General features: G+C 32.5%; 1 long non-coding RNA gene across 1 annotated transcript; it reads right to left on the reverse strand.

Moving 5' to 3' along the window:
• Positions 1-645: 645 nt before the first annotated feature.
• On the reverse strand, positions 646-10,267 carry LOC149088103 (uncharacterized). Its single transcript, XR_016194094.1, has 3 exons — positions 10,103-10,267; positions 8,573-8,840; positions 646-895 (listed from the first exon to the last, which is right to left on the reverse strand). It is a non-coding gene; the product is annotated as an uncharacterized LOC149088103 (long non-coding RNA).
• Positions 10,268-14,253: the final 3,986 nt, after the last annotated feature.

Here is a 14,253-nt window from a genome sequence, read left to right on the forward strand (position 1 = left end):
AATTTGGCAGATTTTTTTAATTGCTGGAAAAGAGATGTTGACACAAAATGAAATGATGTTCGAACAACAAACTATCAAATTAAATTCTTCGGTGCCAGTCTTTCTATGCTTTGGTTTTACACTTGAAGTATTGCACAAATAAATTGAGCTATTCAAAATTTCGTTTGTTTGTATGCGCTCACGTTTCACCCAAGTTCTGTGCTTTAATCACTAGAGGAATGATGGCGTGGATGGGAATACAAGCAACCTATTGTTTTTACATTGCTTTGCACTAAATATTATGGGAAAAGAGTTAGTTTTTTCAACTTAGTGAGTTCAGCCCTGACTTTAAGGATTGTAGGTGTGTTATCATTGAATTCAAGGTCTAAAAGGTTAATAACATTTTTTTTGATAGGCTACCATTATTGCCAAAAAAGCAATACTCAAATACCTTTATATTTTCAAAATTCAATGTTATTCAAAATATCTTCCACTTCTCGAATATCAAAATTCATAAGCTGGTGAATATAAATTAATACAGTAACAAAGGATAGGAATCAGACTTGTTTAGAAAAAGTTCAAAAGCACCTCCGCTCCAAATCCTAGCAAGTCTTCAGAGTTCAATGAAAATTTCACATCATTTTTGTAAATAAATCACAAAATACAGTAAATTGAAGTATTTATTGATGAAAAAATATCAACTAATGTTCATTTACAATACGTATGATTGCAGCCACTATGCACATGCAAAGGACTTTCTAAACTTTCGATCATTTCTACTTTCTTAGCATAAAAGTGTCAAACTCCTTTTGAATGTTGTCTTTTTGGTGATTAAATGTTTCCTTTCGAGAACTGAAACTAATGAATCTGATATCATCTAGTGTTTTGTGGAGAAAGACCCCAGCTTTCATTTTATCTGAAAAGAGAATGAAAACAATTGTAAAATACTAGACAAGCAGTTATGATAAAAAAACATTCATTTAACAATTAATAATACAAATACAAACTGAAAGGCCACAACAGGGAAATTTCCCAAGCGAGGACTGATGCTGGGAATAGGTTTTTAACTCAAGCAAGGACGGTGAGCAAACAGATGGTGTTCCAAAAAAGATGGGATAGTTTTAAAAAGATGGCAGAACAGGTGAAACCCCATTTTCACCTTAGCATCATGCATGGAACAAAAAACATGCTACAATACACTTGAGCAGAATTGACTTCTGAGAGGGGGGGGGGGGGAAACCAAGGAATTTCCTACAGAAAAACTTTGAGTTACCAACCTTTAAAATGATCGAAAATAATTACAATAGCACGTAAAAGGTGTTTTCTTTTGTAATATTTTTTTCTGAAAATATTTGAAATCATTATTATAATATATTTAAAATTTTGCTGACAAGGGAGGTGGAGGGTATCGGAGGAGGCCAAAATTCTTCTTACACAATACAGTAGATGCGGTTTATTGAAATCATGCATAATGCTATCATTTGGATATTGCTATCAATCACTAATATAAAATATAGAATGGACCAATATTGTAGCATAGGCAAAAGTTCATTGATAGTTATCAGGACTTATGGCTTTTGTTATCTTTTTTTTTTTTTGCATTTAGAAGCTGAGGTTTAACCATACTTCTGTAGGAGATTAAAAAATGCAACACCCCTCCACCCCATTGACAAACATTTCTGTATTCTGGTTGATGATTTTTGCTTGCACATGACATCGATAGGCTATCTGAATATTATTAGCTGCTATAATCCATGGACGTGTGAAGCTGCTTTTGTAATGAACTTCCGGCAATGCAGGCATACAAAGGGTAAGATCAAAAAAAGAAACTTCAAATTCTCAGTCAATTATCCAAATCCAGTTTGCTTGAAAGACTGCCTTGAGGGATCTATAGAACACATACAGTACATAAATTAAACACGTGACTGAATTAAAATTTTTTTTTCCTCAAAACAGTCCTAAATAATGTTTTTCGACTTTTCAGAGACTTAATGACTCCTCCTGATGTTGAAAGGCACACTGCAATAAAATCAGAAAATTTCGTGCCACCCTTAGACTCCATTTTAACAATCGCATGAATTTCAGGCGACCATTTACCCATTTTATAATCACCACGTCGACTGAGATTTGTCAAGCCCTGAGCTATATGTAAAATGGAGTTGCCCTGTTTTCATGTATCCTGTTTGACCAAGTAGGACTCAAGATCATCATTTGGCTTCTGGGTTTCTTTCGGATATAGTTATCAATTGGTTATTGTTATCTGAAACTATACGAGTCCACATTTTGGAAGAAAAAAAATATTGGTTTGTTTTTTCCTTCATTTTTTATGAAAGCCCCATTTTTTGTGATTCCAAACCAGGCCTTTGACGCTTAGAACCGAAGCTATGCCCACTTTAAGAGTTGAATTTTTACCAGGATTGGCAAGTTACCTCAAATATTGCTTTTCAATATAAAAATTCTCATTGGAAATGCATATGTTAATTACATGTAATGTTCAAAGTGACTGTTATACAAAGAATAAATACTTAATATGATTGTAAAATAACATTCTACTCTAAAGAATTATTTTGGACAGTATATGTTTTCTTTCTTACAAATACACTTTTAATAAAGCATAGCATAAATTCTGAACGAAAAACTATGGAATGATTTAATATTCTTCAATCCAAGATGATTCTTGATCCTCCAAAATTTCTTTAACTGCTTATACATGTGTATTGATATAAATCATCTGCTGTACTCTCTTCATAACAGAGAGGTATTTAAAAAAGTTCTTTTACATCATATATGTAATGTTGTTTTCTGTTATTATTAAATTATCTAAATAATCACTGATATTCAAAGCGATACCCTTATCGTGTATAACATTAGAATATATCTAGCAATCAAAATAATAAATTGTAAGACTAAAATTTTCTCTAATTTGGCAGTGCTGGCTTGTACATGATGCTTAAGAAACTCTTGTAACTTAGTGCATGAGTAAGGATAAATTTTTTTACTATGATATGGTATATTTACTAGCATTTATAATGCAATGGTTTTTTGACTGAAGCTGTATCTAAATATGCAATGGGCATCATGTCCTGCCAGTTCTTCGATTAAAAATACTTGGGTCATTCCATTTCAAATCACCCGGCAAAATGCCAAAATGACACCCATAGTCTCAGATTTCAATGATTTTTTTTTTATTTGTTGCATTTACCATCCTTATTAACCGTATGAAATATTATGTGCATATCTCTAAAACTTTTTGAGAAAAAAAATGTTGAAATTTATCAAAAACTGATGCAGATGACATTTCCGAGGCTCAATTTTTAAGCAGCATTGTTTGAGAAAATAAATCGTAACTTTTTCAATTTTCAATATATTCAAGTGAAATTTTCACTAAAGTGTTCACAAAAACATACAGAATATGAATAAAAATAATTCATACACTTACATTTGAAATTTACATGCAAAAAAATTATGTAAACTTTGTTTTTGTGGGATTTTTCGTTAGAAAAAATACAATTTTTCAAACGTATTTTTAGACCAGAGGCACAGCAGTTACCAAAACAACTTTTATTTTAAATTTCTCCTAAATATATGAAGTAAAATACTGGAGAAAAAAAATAATGGTTTTTTGACCGTTAATATGTTTATTCTGGCTCGCAACACAAAATTCATCGAAATAAGACTGGATCATTCCGATTTCAAATCATTCAACTAGATACTGAAATGCAACCCATCATCCCAGATTCCAATTATTATTTTTTATTTATTGCTTCTACCATGCTTGTTGACCATGCAAAGTTTCATGTACATATCTCTAAAACTTTTTGAGAAAAAAAATGTTTTCTAACCTCACGAATGACGTCTCTTAGGCTAACCCCATTCAAGCAATATTATTTGTGAAAATATATCATAACTTTGCAGATTTTCAATATATTCAAATGAAATAATTTCCACTAAAATGCTCACAAAAAAATGTAGATTATGACTAGGAAAAAAAATTTAAACCTTTGCATTAAAAAATTAGATTGCAAAAAAATCGTTGAAATTTAATTTTTGATTCTTTTTATAATAAAAACACAATGGCTCACCTTTGCTTTTTCATTTACAAAAGCTCTTCTGTTTTTCTCACGGCATATTCAGTGACATTGAACTCTTTTTTTTTCCTTGTTCCCATTTCTTAAAGCAGAGGCCAGAGTTAAAATTTGCCCCTGTTGTGATGGGTAAATTGAGTCTTATTTCTAATTAACTTTATGAAAATATTCATATTTTCTTTCTGTTTAATATCTTCATTATGGTAAGTGTGCTTTGAGATTCATTTTCTGGTAATTCTTCAAAAACTTTACAAACATTTGATTTTAAAGTGTTGTAAGCAGATGCAACTTTTCTTTTGGCATTGTTTGACTTGCACTGTGGAGCTACCGTATGAAGTTTAATTGGTGACTCTTCTATGTTCTGTAGAGATGAATTTATTTCCTTAAGTGCTTCTTGTTTAATAATTGACATTTTTCCAAGTTACTTCTCTACATTACTATCACTGTTCATCTCTTCACAGTATTCAGTTTCTTCATTTAATTTATTGTTGTTTATATTCACTGTCTCTACAGGCATGGCATATTTTTCGCCCTGGAATTGATTTTGTACAACCGTTTATTTCATTTATACATGAAAAATACAAGTTTACTATCCTTAAACCTTTTGTTATTTTTTTTCTTATGACATTTTAAAGGATTAAAGCATGCTTCCGAATATATTTCATACTTTGAGAAAAAAGCTCTATGATGCTTAAACACACAGTAGATAAATGTTCAGAACTTGCTCCACTCCTCAATATTGATGTCCGATGGGTCCAATGATGTAATGGGTAACAGATTTTACACTTTTGCATAACACTTTTTATGACAATCAGATCCAGTTTTTTTTCCAACACTATAAATTTCAAGTGTCTTTTCTGACATTTTCCTTTATTTCCAAAATGATATAAAATATTTAGCTCAAATGGAAATTGTGTTATCATAAGAAAAATTTGCTAACCCTGGAGTAGGCTACTTTATGGAGCACATTCTCTGTCTTCAGCAAGATCATAATTGAGACTTGCATCATTGGATAGGGGGGGGGGGGGCAGTTTAGTTCTAACACTTTTGTTTTAGTTTTCACAATGAAGCAGCAGCAGTGACTTTATCATCACCTGCTGGGATGATAAAGTCTTATAATTAAATAAGACACCAGCTGCCCTCTGAAGGACAAAGACCAGTGTGCCATAGTTCATATCTTCACAGAAGCTATTATTATTTTTTACAATCATCATCACAACAAGAAACATCACATCTTATATATTCACCACCAGGCATTATATACATTAGGTTTTCAATTCTACTCTCTTCCATCTGCCTCAGCTACAACAATTAGGTTGTATCTGATAATTTCATTCTTTGTGATTTAATGCCTCATATTCTGGCTTTTTATCAGCAATTTTAAATTATTTCTTGGGAAAAATATATAGAGGCTTGTGTTAAATATTATAATGTAGATTTTTTTTCACACAAGTATAACCATTTCATATTTATCATATACATTAAATATATGTTTATTAAAATATATGCTGTAAAAATCAAAGTAATTAAAAAAAAATTTAACACTGTTGTGGTAAAATAACTTTATAATTAATCACATTAAAAAACTTCAAAAATTAATCTATATATATAATTAATATTATCTGGATTTATCAAATACAAAATAATTCTTTATGCAAAAATATATCAGATTGCAAAAGTTTGTCTTTGTTGCATCATAAGAAATATTTATGGATCAATTAAAAGTGAAATTAATTATTTGGAATTTGAACACTTCTAAGAATCTGAACATGAAGGTTTAATTTGAAAAATTATTTTATTCCCCCAAAACCTTTTTTTTTCACCAACTCCCATTTGACACATTACATTAACATTTCTAATTATTTCATGAATTCATTTAATCCTAGAATTTTAAAATTTATTAATTGTTTTGAATTATTGCATTAACTACTCATGAAACTTAATTTAATGAATACTGTAATAAATGTATAAGCGTACATGAAAAATAAAATATAAATTTCTTTTTACTAAGCATGAATCATTATATTAATTCAAAATGTACAAATATAATTAATGTAGTCATATAAGTACAATTGTTTTGTTACTCAAATGTATTAACTGTCAAAATAATGTTTACTTTTCTAGTCTTCTTAATATATTAATAGGATTAAATTTATATAAAATTGAAATATTAATTGAAAATTCATGCTGTGCATCCAAAAAAAAGTGTTTAAAAAATTGTGTTAAAAATAAAAAAAAATAACAAAAAAATTAAATTTAAATGACTTTTTCCCTCTAAGGTTTACATTTTTTCTATTCATAATCTGCATTTTTTTGTGAGCATTTTAATGGAAATTTCATTTGCATATACTGAAAATCTGCAAAGTTATGATATATTTTCACAAATAATATTGCTTGAATGGGGTTAGCCTAAGAGACGTAATTCGTGAGGTTAGAAAACATTTTTTTTCTCAAAAAGTTTTAGAGATATGTACATGAAACTTTGCATGGTCAACAAGCATGGTAGAAGCAATAAATAAAAAATAATAATTGGAATCTGGGATGATGGGTTGCATTTCAGTATCTAGTTGAATGATTTGAAATCTGAACGACCCAGTCTTATTTTGATGAATTTTGTGTTGCGAGCTAGAATAAACATATTAACGGTCAAAAAACCATTATTTTTTTTCTCCAGCATTTTACTTCATATATTTATGAGAAATTTAAAATAAAATTTGTTTCGGTAACTGGTGTGCCTCTGGTCTAAAAATACGTTTGAAAAATTGTATTTTTTCTAACGAAAAATTCCACAAAAACAAAGTTTACATAGTTTTTTTACATGTAAATTTCAAATGTAAGTGTATGAATTATTTTTATTCATATTCTGTATGTTTTTGTGAACACTTTAGTGAAAATTTCACTTGAATATATTGAAAACTGAAAAAGTTATGATTTATTTTCTCAAACAATGCCGCTTAAAAATTGAGCCTCGGAAATGTCATCTGCATCAGTTTTTGATAAATTTCAACATTTTTTTTCTCAAAAAGTTTTAGAGATATGCAAATAATATTTCACACGGTTAATAAGGATGGTAAATGCAACAAATAAAAAAAAAATCATTGAAATCTGAGACTATGGGTGTCATGGCTGGGTGATTTGACATGGAATGACCCACTTGTTAAAACTCTGGATTTATATGACCTAAGATATAAAATTTTTAGGTGAGAATAAATGAGCACCATTAGTGTATTAACAGATGCTACACGAGAAATTTTAAATGGAATAAAATTTTGTGGGTAGATCAGAAAATTTAAAATATCAAAATAGATATTTTGTGCTCAGTAATTATAATTCAAAATATAAAAACATGTTAATCTACATAAAAGCGTTTTGTTATTCAACCTATCTATCAGGTTAACAAAAACTGTTTGACATCAGTAAGTTTTTGACTGTTTTAATACTGAGCTAATTTCTGAGGTAAGAAACCTATCCCTGATCTCCTATCACACATATTTTGAATAAACAGCTCCACTTTGCTAAGTAAATTGAACACAGGTAATCAGTAGTGTAGATAAAATGAAACATATGAAAGTGTTTTTCATAATATTATATACTTATTGTGTTCAAAACATCATCCAAAAGCATTCATTTAAGATTTTGACGCTTATGTCTTTTGACCCAACCCTGGTTTTTACATCAAGTAATCTGTGAATGAAAATTTTAATGGCATTTTATGAAGAATGTTATTTCTGACATTTTACTTGGGTTTAAAACACAATTTCTAAAAATCTATTGACTGTATCATTGCAAAATTTTATTATATTTTGCCATTTATTATTAAGTGTCATAAACCAAAACCTAAGGTGTATAAAAATCTAAGTATTTGTCTAATTGCAGTGTTTTACATACACGATATGTTAAGTGAGATTTCAAAAAATTCCCATGTACATTAATTGAGTGAAATGATACTTTTGCCAAAATTTGGGATTCAAATCGGAGTGAAAACGTAGTGTAGTTGAAGTTATATGATGCATAAATGAAATATAACTTTTTTTTTAAAAAAAGTATAGAGAATAATTGAGGCTAAATCTGAAAGTATTATAAATTAGTTATATAAACAGGGTTCCACTGTAAATAAGTGATTTCCCAAATTGTCTGGAAATACAATATCCTGTTCCCGGAGGCTCAAAAATGTCAGGAATTTAGAAACCCTAATGTCAGCCTCTCTCGCAAGAGTTTTCTTTAGGGGCAGCACACAAGGCTTTGCACCCAGGCCGCAGTCAAGCTCGAGCTGCCCCTGGTGGAGGGGGCCATGGTACTATTTCTAATATAACATTGATTTTTAGATTGTTTCTGTAGTTTTCATGGCTATAACATTTTTGAAAAAAAAAGGCACAATTGAATATAGAAAAATGTAGGTTAGTGTGTTAATGACTTCATTGCTACCAACATGTCATTAAATATAAAGGTATAAGCTCAATAACTAGAAAAGATGCATTAAGGAAGGGGGAAGAATCACAATTTCTTACCTCTCTGCTTTGGCAAGAGCCAAAGGTTTGCCCAAAGTGACTTTGCCAGTGCTGTACTTTGATTCCTGAACTTTCAAATAATATTATTTCAGCAGTACACTAGACATTCATCTTTCCGCTACCCTGACTTTTCCAACCTCTATGGCTAGTGCGTCTGCTGGCGAAATTTCCTGACCTATGACAGACAAAGGTCTTCCACATTCATTTTGTATCATTCTGATGCTGCTTTTGATAGAAATATTTGGACTGCCTTTCCAAAGATCAAAATCTACAAAAAAAGAAAATCGTGTATTTAAAAAACACAACTCAGGGCCAGAACTGGGGGGGGGGGGGCACAAAATTCAGAAGGGCTACTAATTTCACATGGGGAAAAAACACAGTTGCAAAATCAATAATCAAATTCTAGTGGTGGGAACAGCAAAATCACACTTGGCCCCACAAAAATCACAGTAAACCCTTACAGCGGCAATCTTGAGATATCTTGTTAAACTTGATCTACTTTATTTTGGTCACCCCGAAATATCTCTGGTTCTTTTAGCACACTTTTATAAACATAAGTGGCAATTGCGATGCACATCAGGAAAATTTTAAAAACCGCTTAAAGGGTTAAGGTTCTGGCGTAATTTCCATTTTCAGTCATTTTAAAGTTGTCGCCACTGGTGATTTCATGGTGGGGTGAACAAAAAAAAAAAGTTTTAGCTTTGTGTTTGCTTTACACGCAAACAAACGTATAATTTAAGAAATATGTCAGATACTAAAGATATGTTTACATAGATTAAATGAATTAATGGAAATACAGTGAACAAGCGTTATAACGACCACGTTCTTATCACTACCCAATTCTTCAACGTTTCCTATAGTGGAAAAACCATTATTTTATTCTAATTAGCTTATTTATTCAATATAAATTGAAAACAATTTTTTAAATGTATCATGATATCCTCATTCAACCTTGGTTTTCCCGCATGCTGGAAATGGACTAGACTACAAATTTCAATAAGCTGGATTCTCTCCTAATTTTTAAGGCATGCCAGCTAATGCAGGAAATAGGCTACTGTAACTTTGATGCCAGTGTCATCTTAATGCATGGGACCACCCCAGCGTGTGGGGTCGCCCCCCCCCCCCCCAGCCTGAGGGCATCGAGAGCAGCATGACTGAGATCCGGTTTAAATTGGACAGTAAGCATGGCAATTGGTGGGCAACAATTTGTCCTGGTGGGGGTCCCTCATTTTTTCCTAATTTTTGGTCGGTTTGGGAAGGCCCCCCCCCCCCCCGGCACTGCGTACGCCTCTGGGGGCCGTGATGCTCTTAGAACGCCCCTGCCCAGCAATTTTAATGATCGTCGTATCACGATTTCTTTGATTCAAGGAATTTTAGGAAGTTTCTGTGCATATATCTGCATTAATAATGTCACCCCCTCCCCTCCCGATAAAACAATTTTCTCAATTTAAGGTATGGAAATGCCGGTTTTACACAATTCGTTAAATCGAAGTTCGACTACGAATAATTTTAACAAACGAATCAACTCACCCAGGATCGATGAGAATACATGCTCCTCACATTCAATTTCATGTCAATAGCTTTTCAATCAATTACGAATTAAAAAACCCGAGAAAAAGCAAGCGCAAAACGTGAGGGAAAAATGGCGGTACGATCAGCGAAGAAGGAAAGCATAAACAAAATGAAATTTCGACGCCAACCATGTACTGCCACTTTCTTCACCAAATCCCTGCAGCCGGTAACCCATTCATTTTTGTTACATCATCGGCAGCCAATCATATCACGGAGCCGTTTTGGGTTTTAACGGCTCATGATGCGCAGTGGTGAGCACCCCCAGAATTCATTTACAGATGAGAATTTCCTGCAGAGAGCTGCAGCCGAGCACCCACAGGTCTGAAGCACTTCCGACGGATGTTTCTGATACAGATTAACCTCCATGTAAAAACTCTCTCCAAAAGAGCTCCGTTGGGAGAAAAAAACGCTAATAATGAACTATACACATGGTATTTGTATACATTACTGATGTAAATATGGTCGGTTTTGTAGATTTTTTCTAAAAGCTGTACGACTATATAAAATCAGTGAGAAAAATATTTCTTTGATAGGGAATTTACTGTCGTCTAGTCATCAAAGATGACACTAGATGTAGGGTGACCATATTTTCTTGAGAGAAATACGGGAAATTAGGATTCAAAATACGGGACATTGCCAATTATTGCCAAAAATGACACCAAAACCGAACAAAATTGCCAAATATTGTTGAAATAACGGAAAAATCACAATGGCGGGAAATGCAGCATTACTGCTAATTGCAGTGGATTAAAATGAATTCCACGAAAAAAAAAACGTTCGCTAAGACAAATGTGGGAGATTAATATTCTCATTTATAGTTGTAATTATCATAATATAATTTATAAGTTGAAAAATAATATCAATCTTTGACTTCAATAAAGAATAAAAATTCAAGGCGGCTTCGTGCAAAATAAGGGGACAGCCAAAAAAACAGAAAATACCGGGAAATACGGGACGTATGGTCACTGTAACTAGATACTCTATAGTGGGAGGAGGTGTCTCGAATTTGCTTTCTTTGAGCAAGAAATATTTTCACAAGCTTCAAAGGCCTATATACAAGTTAGATTGGACCTCAAAATTATTTAGAATCTCTCTTACAACCTCTATATGCTTTCAATTTATCATGCCGTATTTCTATCAATTCCTTTTTGGTGTGGAGATAGGGTGGCTAATATCGAAGATGTATGCAGATGATCATATATATATTTATGTACATATGCGTATCAATGTATTTATGTTGTCAGTGTTGTGTGCACACACTTCCTACACGTTTAGAAGTTCTTGTTGAATATTAACGTGGAGGTGTCCGGTTTTTTTTGTCAGAGTTGCGCTTGTTTCATGGGTAGAGATATGGTGGCATCAATGGCTATATTTCCGTAATCGGGTTTCGTGCCAACTTGGCAAAATCTCTGTAACAAGTTTGGCGAGTTTCATATTATCCATAATTCCTCAAGAATTATAGCTATGGTAACCCTAATAAGACGTGGAGCGATGATATTCCCTAAATTATTAATTTTTGATCATGCCACGCACTGAAACTAACTTTAATTGTTATAAATAATAGCGGCTATATTTCCGTAATCGGGTTTCGTGCCAACTTGGCGAATTTTTTTTCTCGCCAATGTGTGATACTTGCTTATATGTGGTAGCTGTGTTAGAACAGCTCTATGTGACGTCATAGCATCCTGTGACGTCACGAATATGCATAAAAGGTCGATTTTACAATTAAATGAGAACTAATGAATTGAAATTGATTTATTATGTCAGATAATTAATAATAATTTATATTTATTATAAATGTTATTATTAACAATTGTAATTAATAATTTATACTGTAATAATAAGAAATACAAATTAATATAATAAAACTAAGTAATATTATTATAATTATTTTGATGTATATAACCTATTATATTTATAGTCAGTAATTATAAGTTATTATTGTTATTAATTACTTCATTGGACTGTCGGTACATTCCTTTCGTCGGGTTTTATCCTTACTGAATTACAGATCTCTTGGTGCTGTTGGAACAAAGTCAATAGTTACCCAGGGCGACCGAGCGTAGCGAGGGAGCTGTGCCCCGCGACCCCCACGCCCGAAGGGCGGGTCGCCGCAGCCTGCTGCGACGAGGGAGCGAGCGGGAAGCGGATATATCCGCGGCGCAAGCGAAGCGCGCCGCGTTACTTGTTGGTCGATTTTCTTGCTACAGGGGTTTTCTACAGGTATCATGGTCATTTTATCAAGAATGACCATGAATGACCATCTTGCTTGAACCAATCAAGCAAGAAAATCGACCAACAAGTAACGCGGCGCGCTTCGCTTGCGCAGCGGATATATCCGTTTCCCGCTCGCTCCCTCGCCACGCTCGGTCGCCCTGGGTAGAACTCCTATTTTATATATGAAGGCGTCTTAGCCCTGGGTAACTATTGACTTTGTTCCAACAGCACCAAGAGATCTGTAATCCAGTAAGGATAAAATAATCTTTATAAACAGTATAATGACCTTTATACTGTTTTTTTTAGAATATTTATTTCATTAAATAATAATTATTATTATGTAATAAATTAATGTTATTCATATTAATCAAGTGACGTCACAGTCTGGCCAATCGCTGTCGTGGTTATAAATACCATCAAATACAGCGAAATTCAAGTATTTGATTCGTCAAAGCCGCACAGGTGGTCAAGGGCGTCCGAATTCCAGATGTCAACAAAAAAACAAACGTGGCGCCCCGGTGGAAGAATATATAGCCAGATTAAAACGCTCATATTACCTTTAGTTTAAATTCATCACTTCAATAAAAGATTATTTATCATAAAATTGATGAAAGGTAATTATTTATAACAATTAAAGTTAGTTTCAGTGCGTGGCATGATCAAAAATTAATAATTTAGGGAATATCATCGCTCCACGTCTTATTAGGGTTACCATAGCTATAATTCTTGAGGAATTATGGGTAATATGAAACTCGCCAAACTTGTTAGAGATTTTGCCAAGTTGGCACGAAACCCGATTACGGAAATATAGCCATCTGTTGCCCATATTTTGAAGTAAAGATTTAAATGCTTAACACTTTTGGGTCTGAGCTATTTCGACTATGTCCCTGTGGACTGAGGGTTTTTGGCACTTTTCATGATTTTTTTTAAGATACGGTTTTTTTTAAGCTAGAGAAATTTCAAACTCTTTTTCTTTCATAATATAGCAATTATTTAGAGGTACTAATAATTAGTATTTAATGAGAAATAATTAAAAAGTATGTTTTAAAGTTTTAAAAAAATTTCCACATAAGAAAACATTTTTAACAGAAAATTTCAAACTATTATGAATAAAAACTTATCCAAATATTGTACAAATATCTAAAAATGGTTTTTATTGAAAAAAAAAATCATATTGTCATCGAAAAACATGGCTACCTTACCTAGGAAGACAAATGTGTTTCAACTATACTTACTTTTACATCATTTCATAAAGCTACATCCTTTGGTTGCTGCCATCCATAAGTATATATATATCTATATATTTTTTTTTTTGAACTAGAAGATTCATAGATTATGTTTAAAAACATTGGGAACATATATATATATATATATTCAACCATTTTATAGCTACTAGAGTTAAAAGTTAACCCTGAGTCAGACTCTGGCTTAGTTCCCTTGAACAAAAACGGCATCCCAAGTCAGGCTTGGGCTTAGATCCGAAAGTGTTAAAATTTTCATGTTATACAAGTATCGTGTTGAAAGTCCGCCTGCTCTCTGCAGAGAGACTTTTCCACAAGGGGGACTGACTCACATTTACTGTTGGAAAACCTACTTCAGCCTACCATCACTGCGACATCTGTAAGGGTTTAAACCAGGATCATCACAATGAGAATACAATACTATACCCACACATCACAGCGACAATGTTTTATAGTGTTTTTATTCTAATCAATTATGTGTGTGTACTCGGTTCCCAATTTTTTTTTTCTTCATTAGTCAAGGCCTAGTGTATATAATTAGAAAAATGAAAATGGATTACCCATTTTTGTAATATTCAAAGGTATGTTCTACACTGTGCACTCTATATTGTATTGCACTATATATTGTCGTTGAGCGATTTACACTGAGCT

Source organism: Pholcus phalangioides, unplaced genomic scaffold, assembly GCF_987345545.1.
Source record: "Pholcus phalangioides strain wild (caught in Gottingen) unplaced genomic scaffold, Ppha-v1.0 ptg000003l_1, whole genome shotgun sequence".
In the NCBI taxonomy this organism is placed as follows: Eukaryota; Metazoa; Arthropoda; class Arachnida; order Araneae; family Pholcidae; genus Pholcus; species Pholcus phalangioides.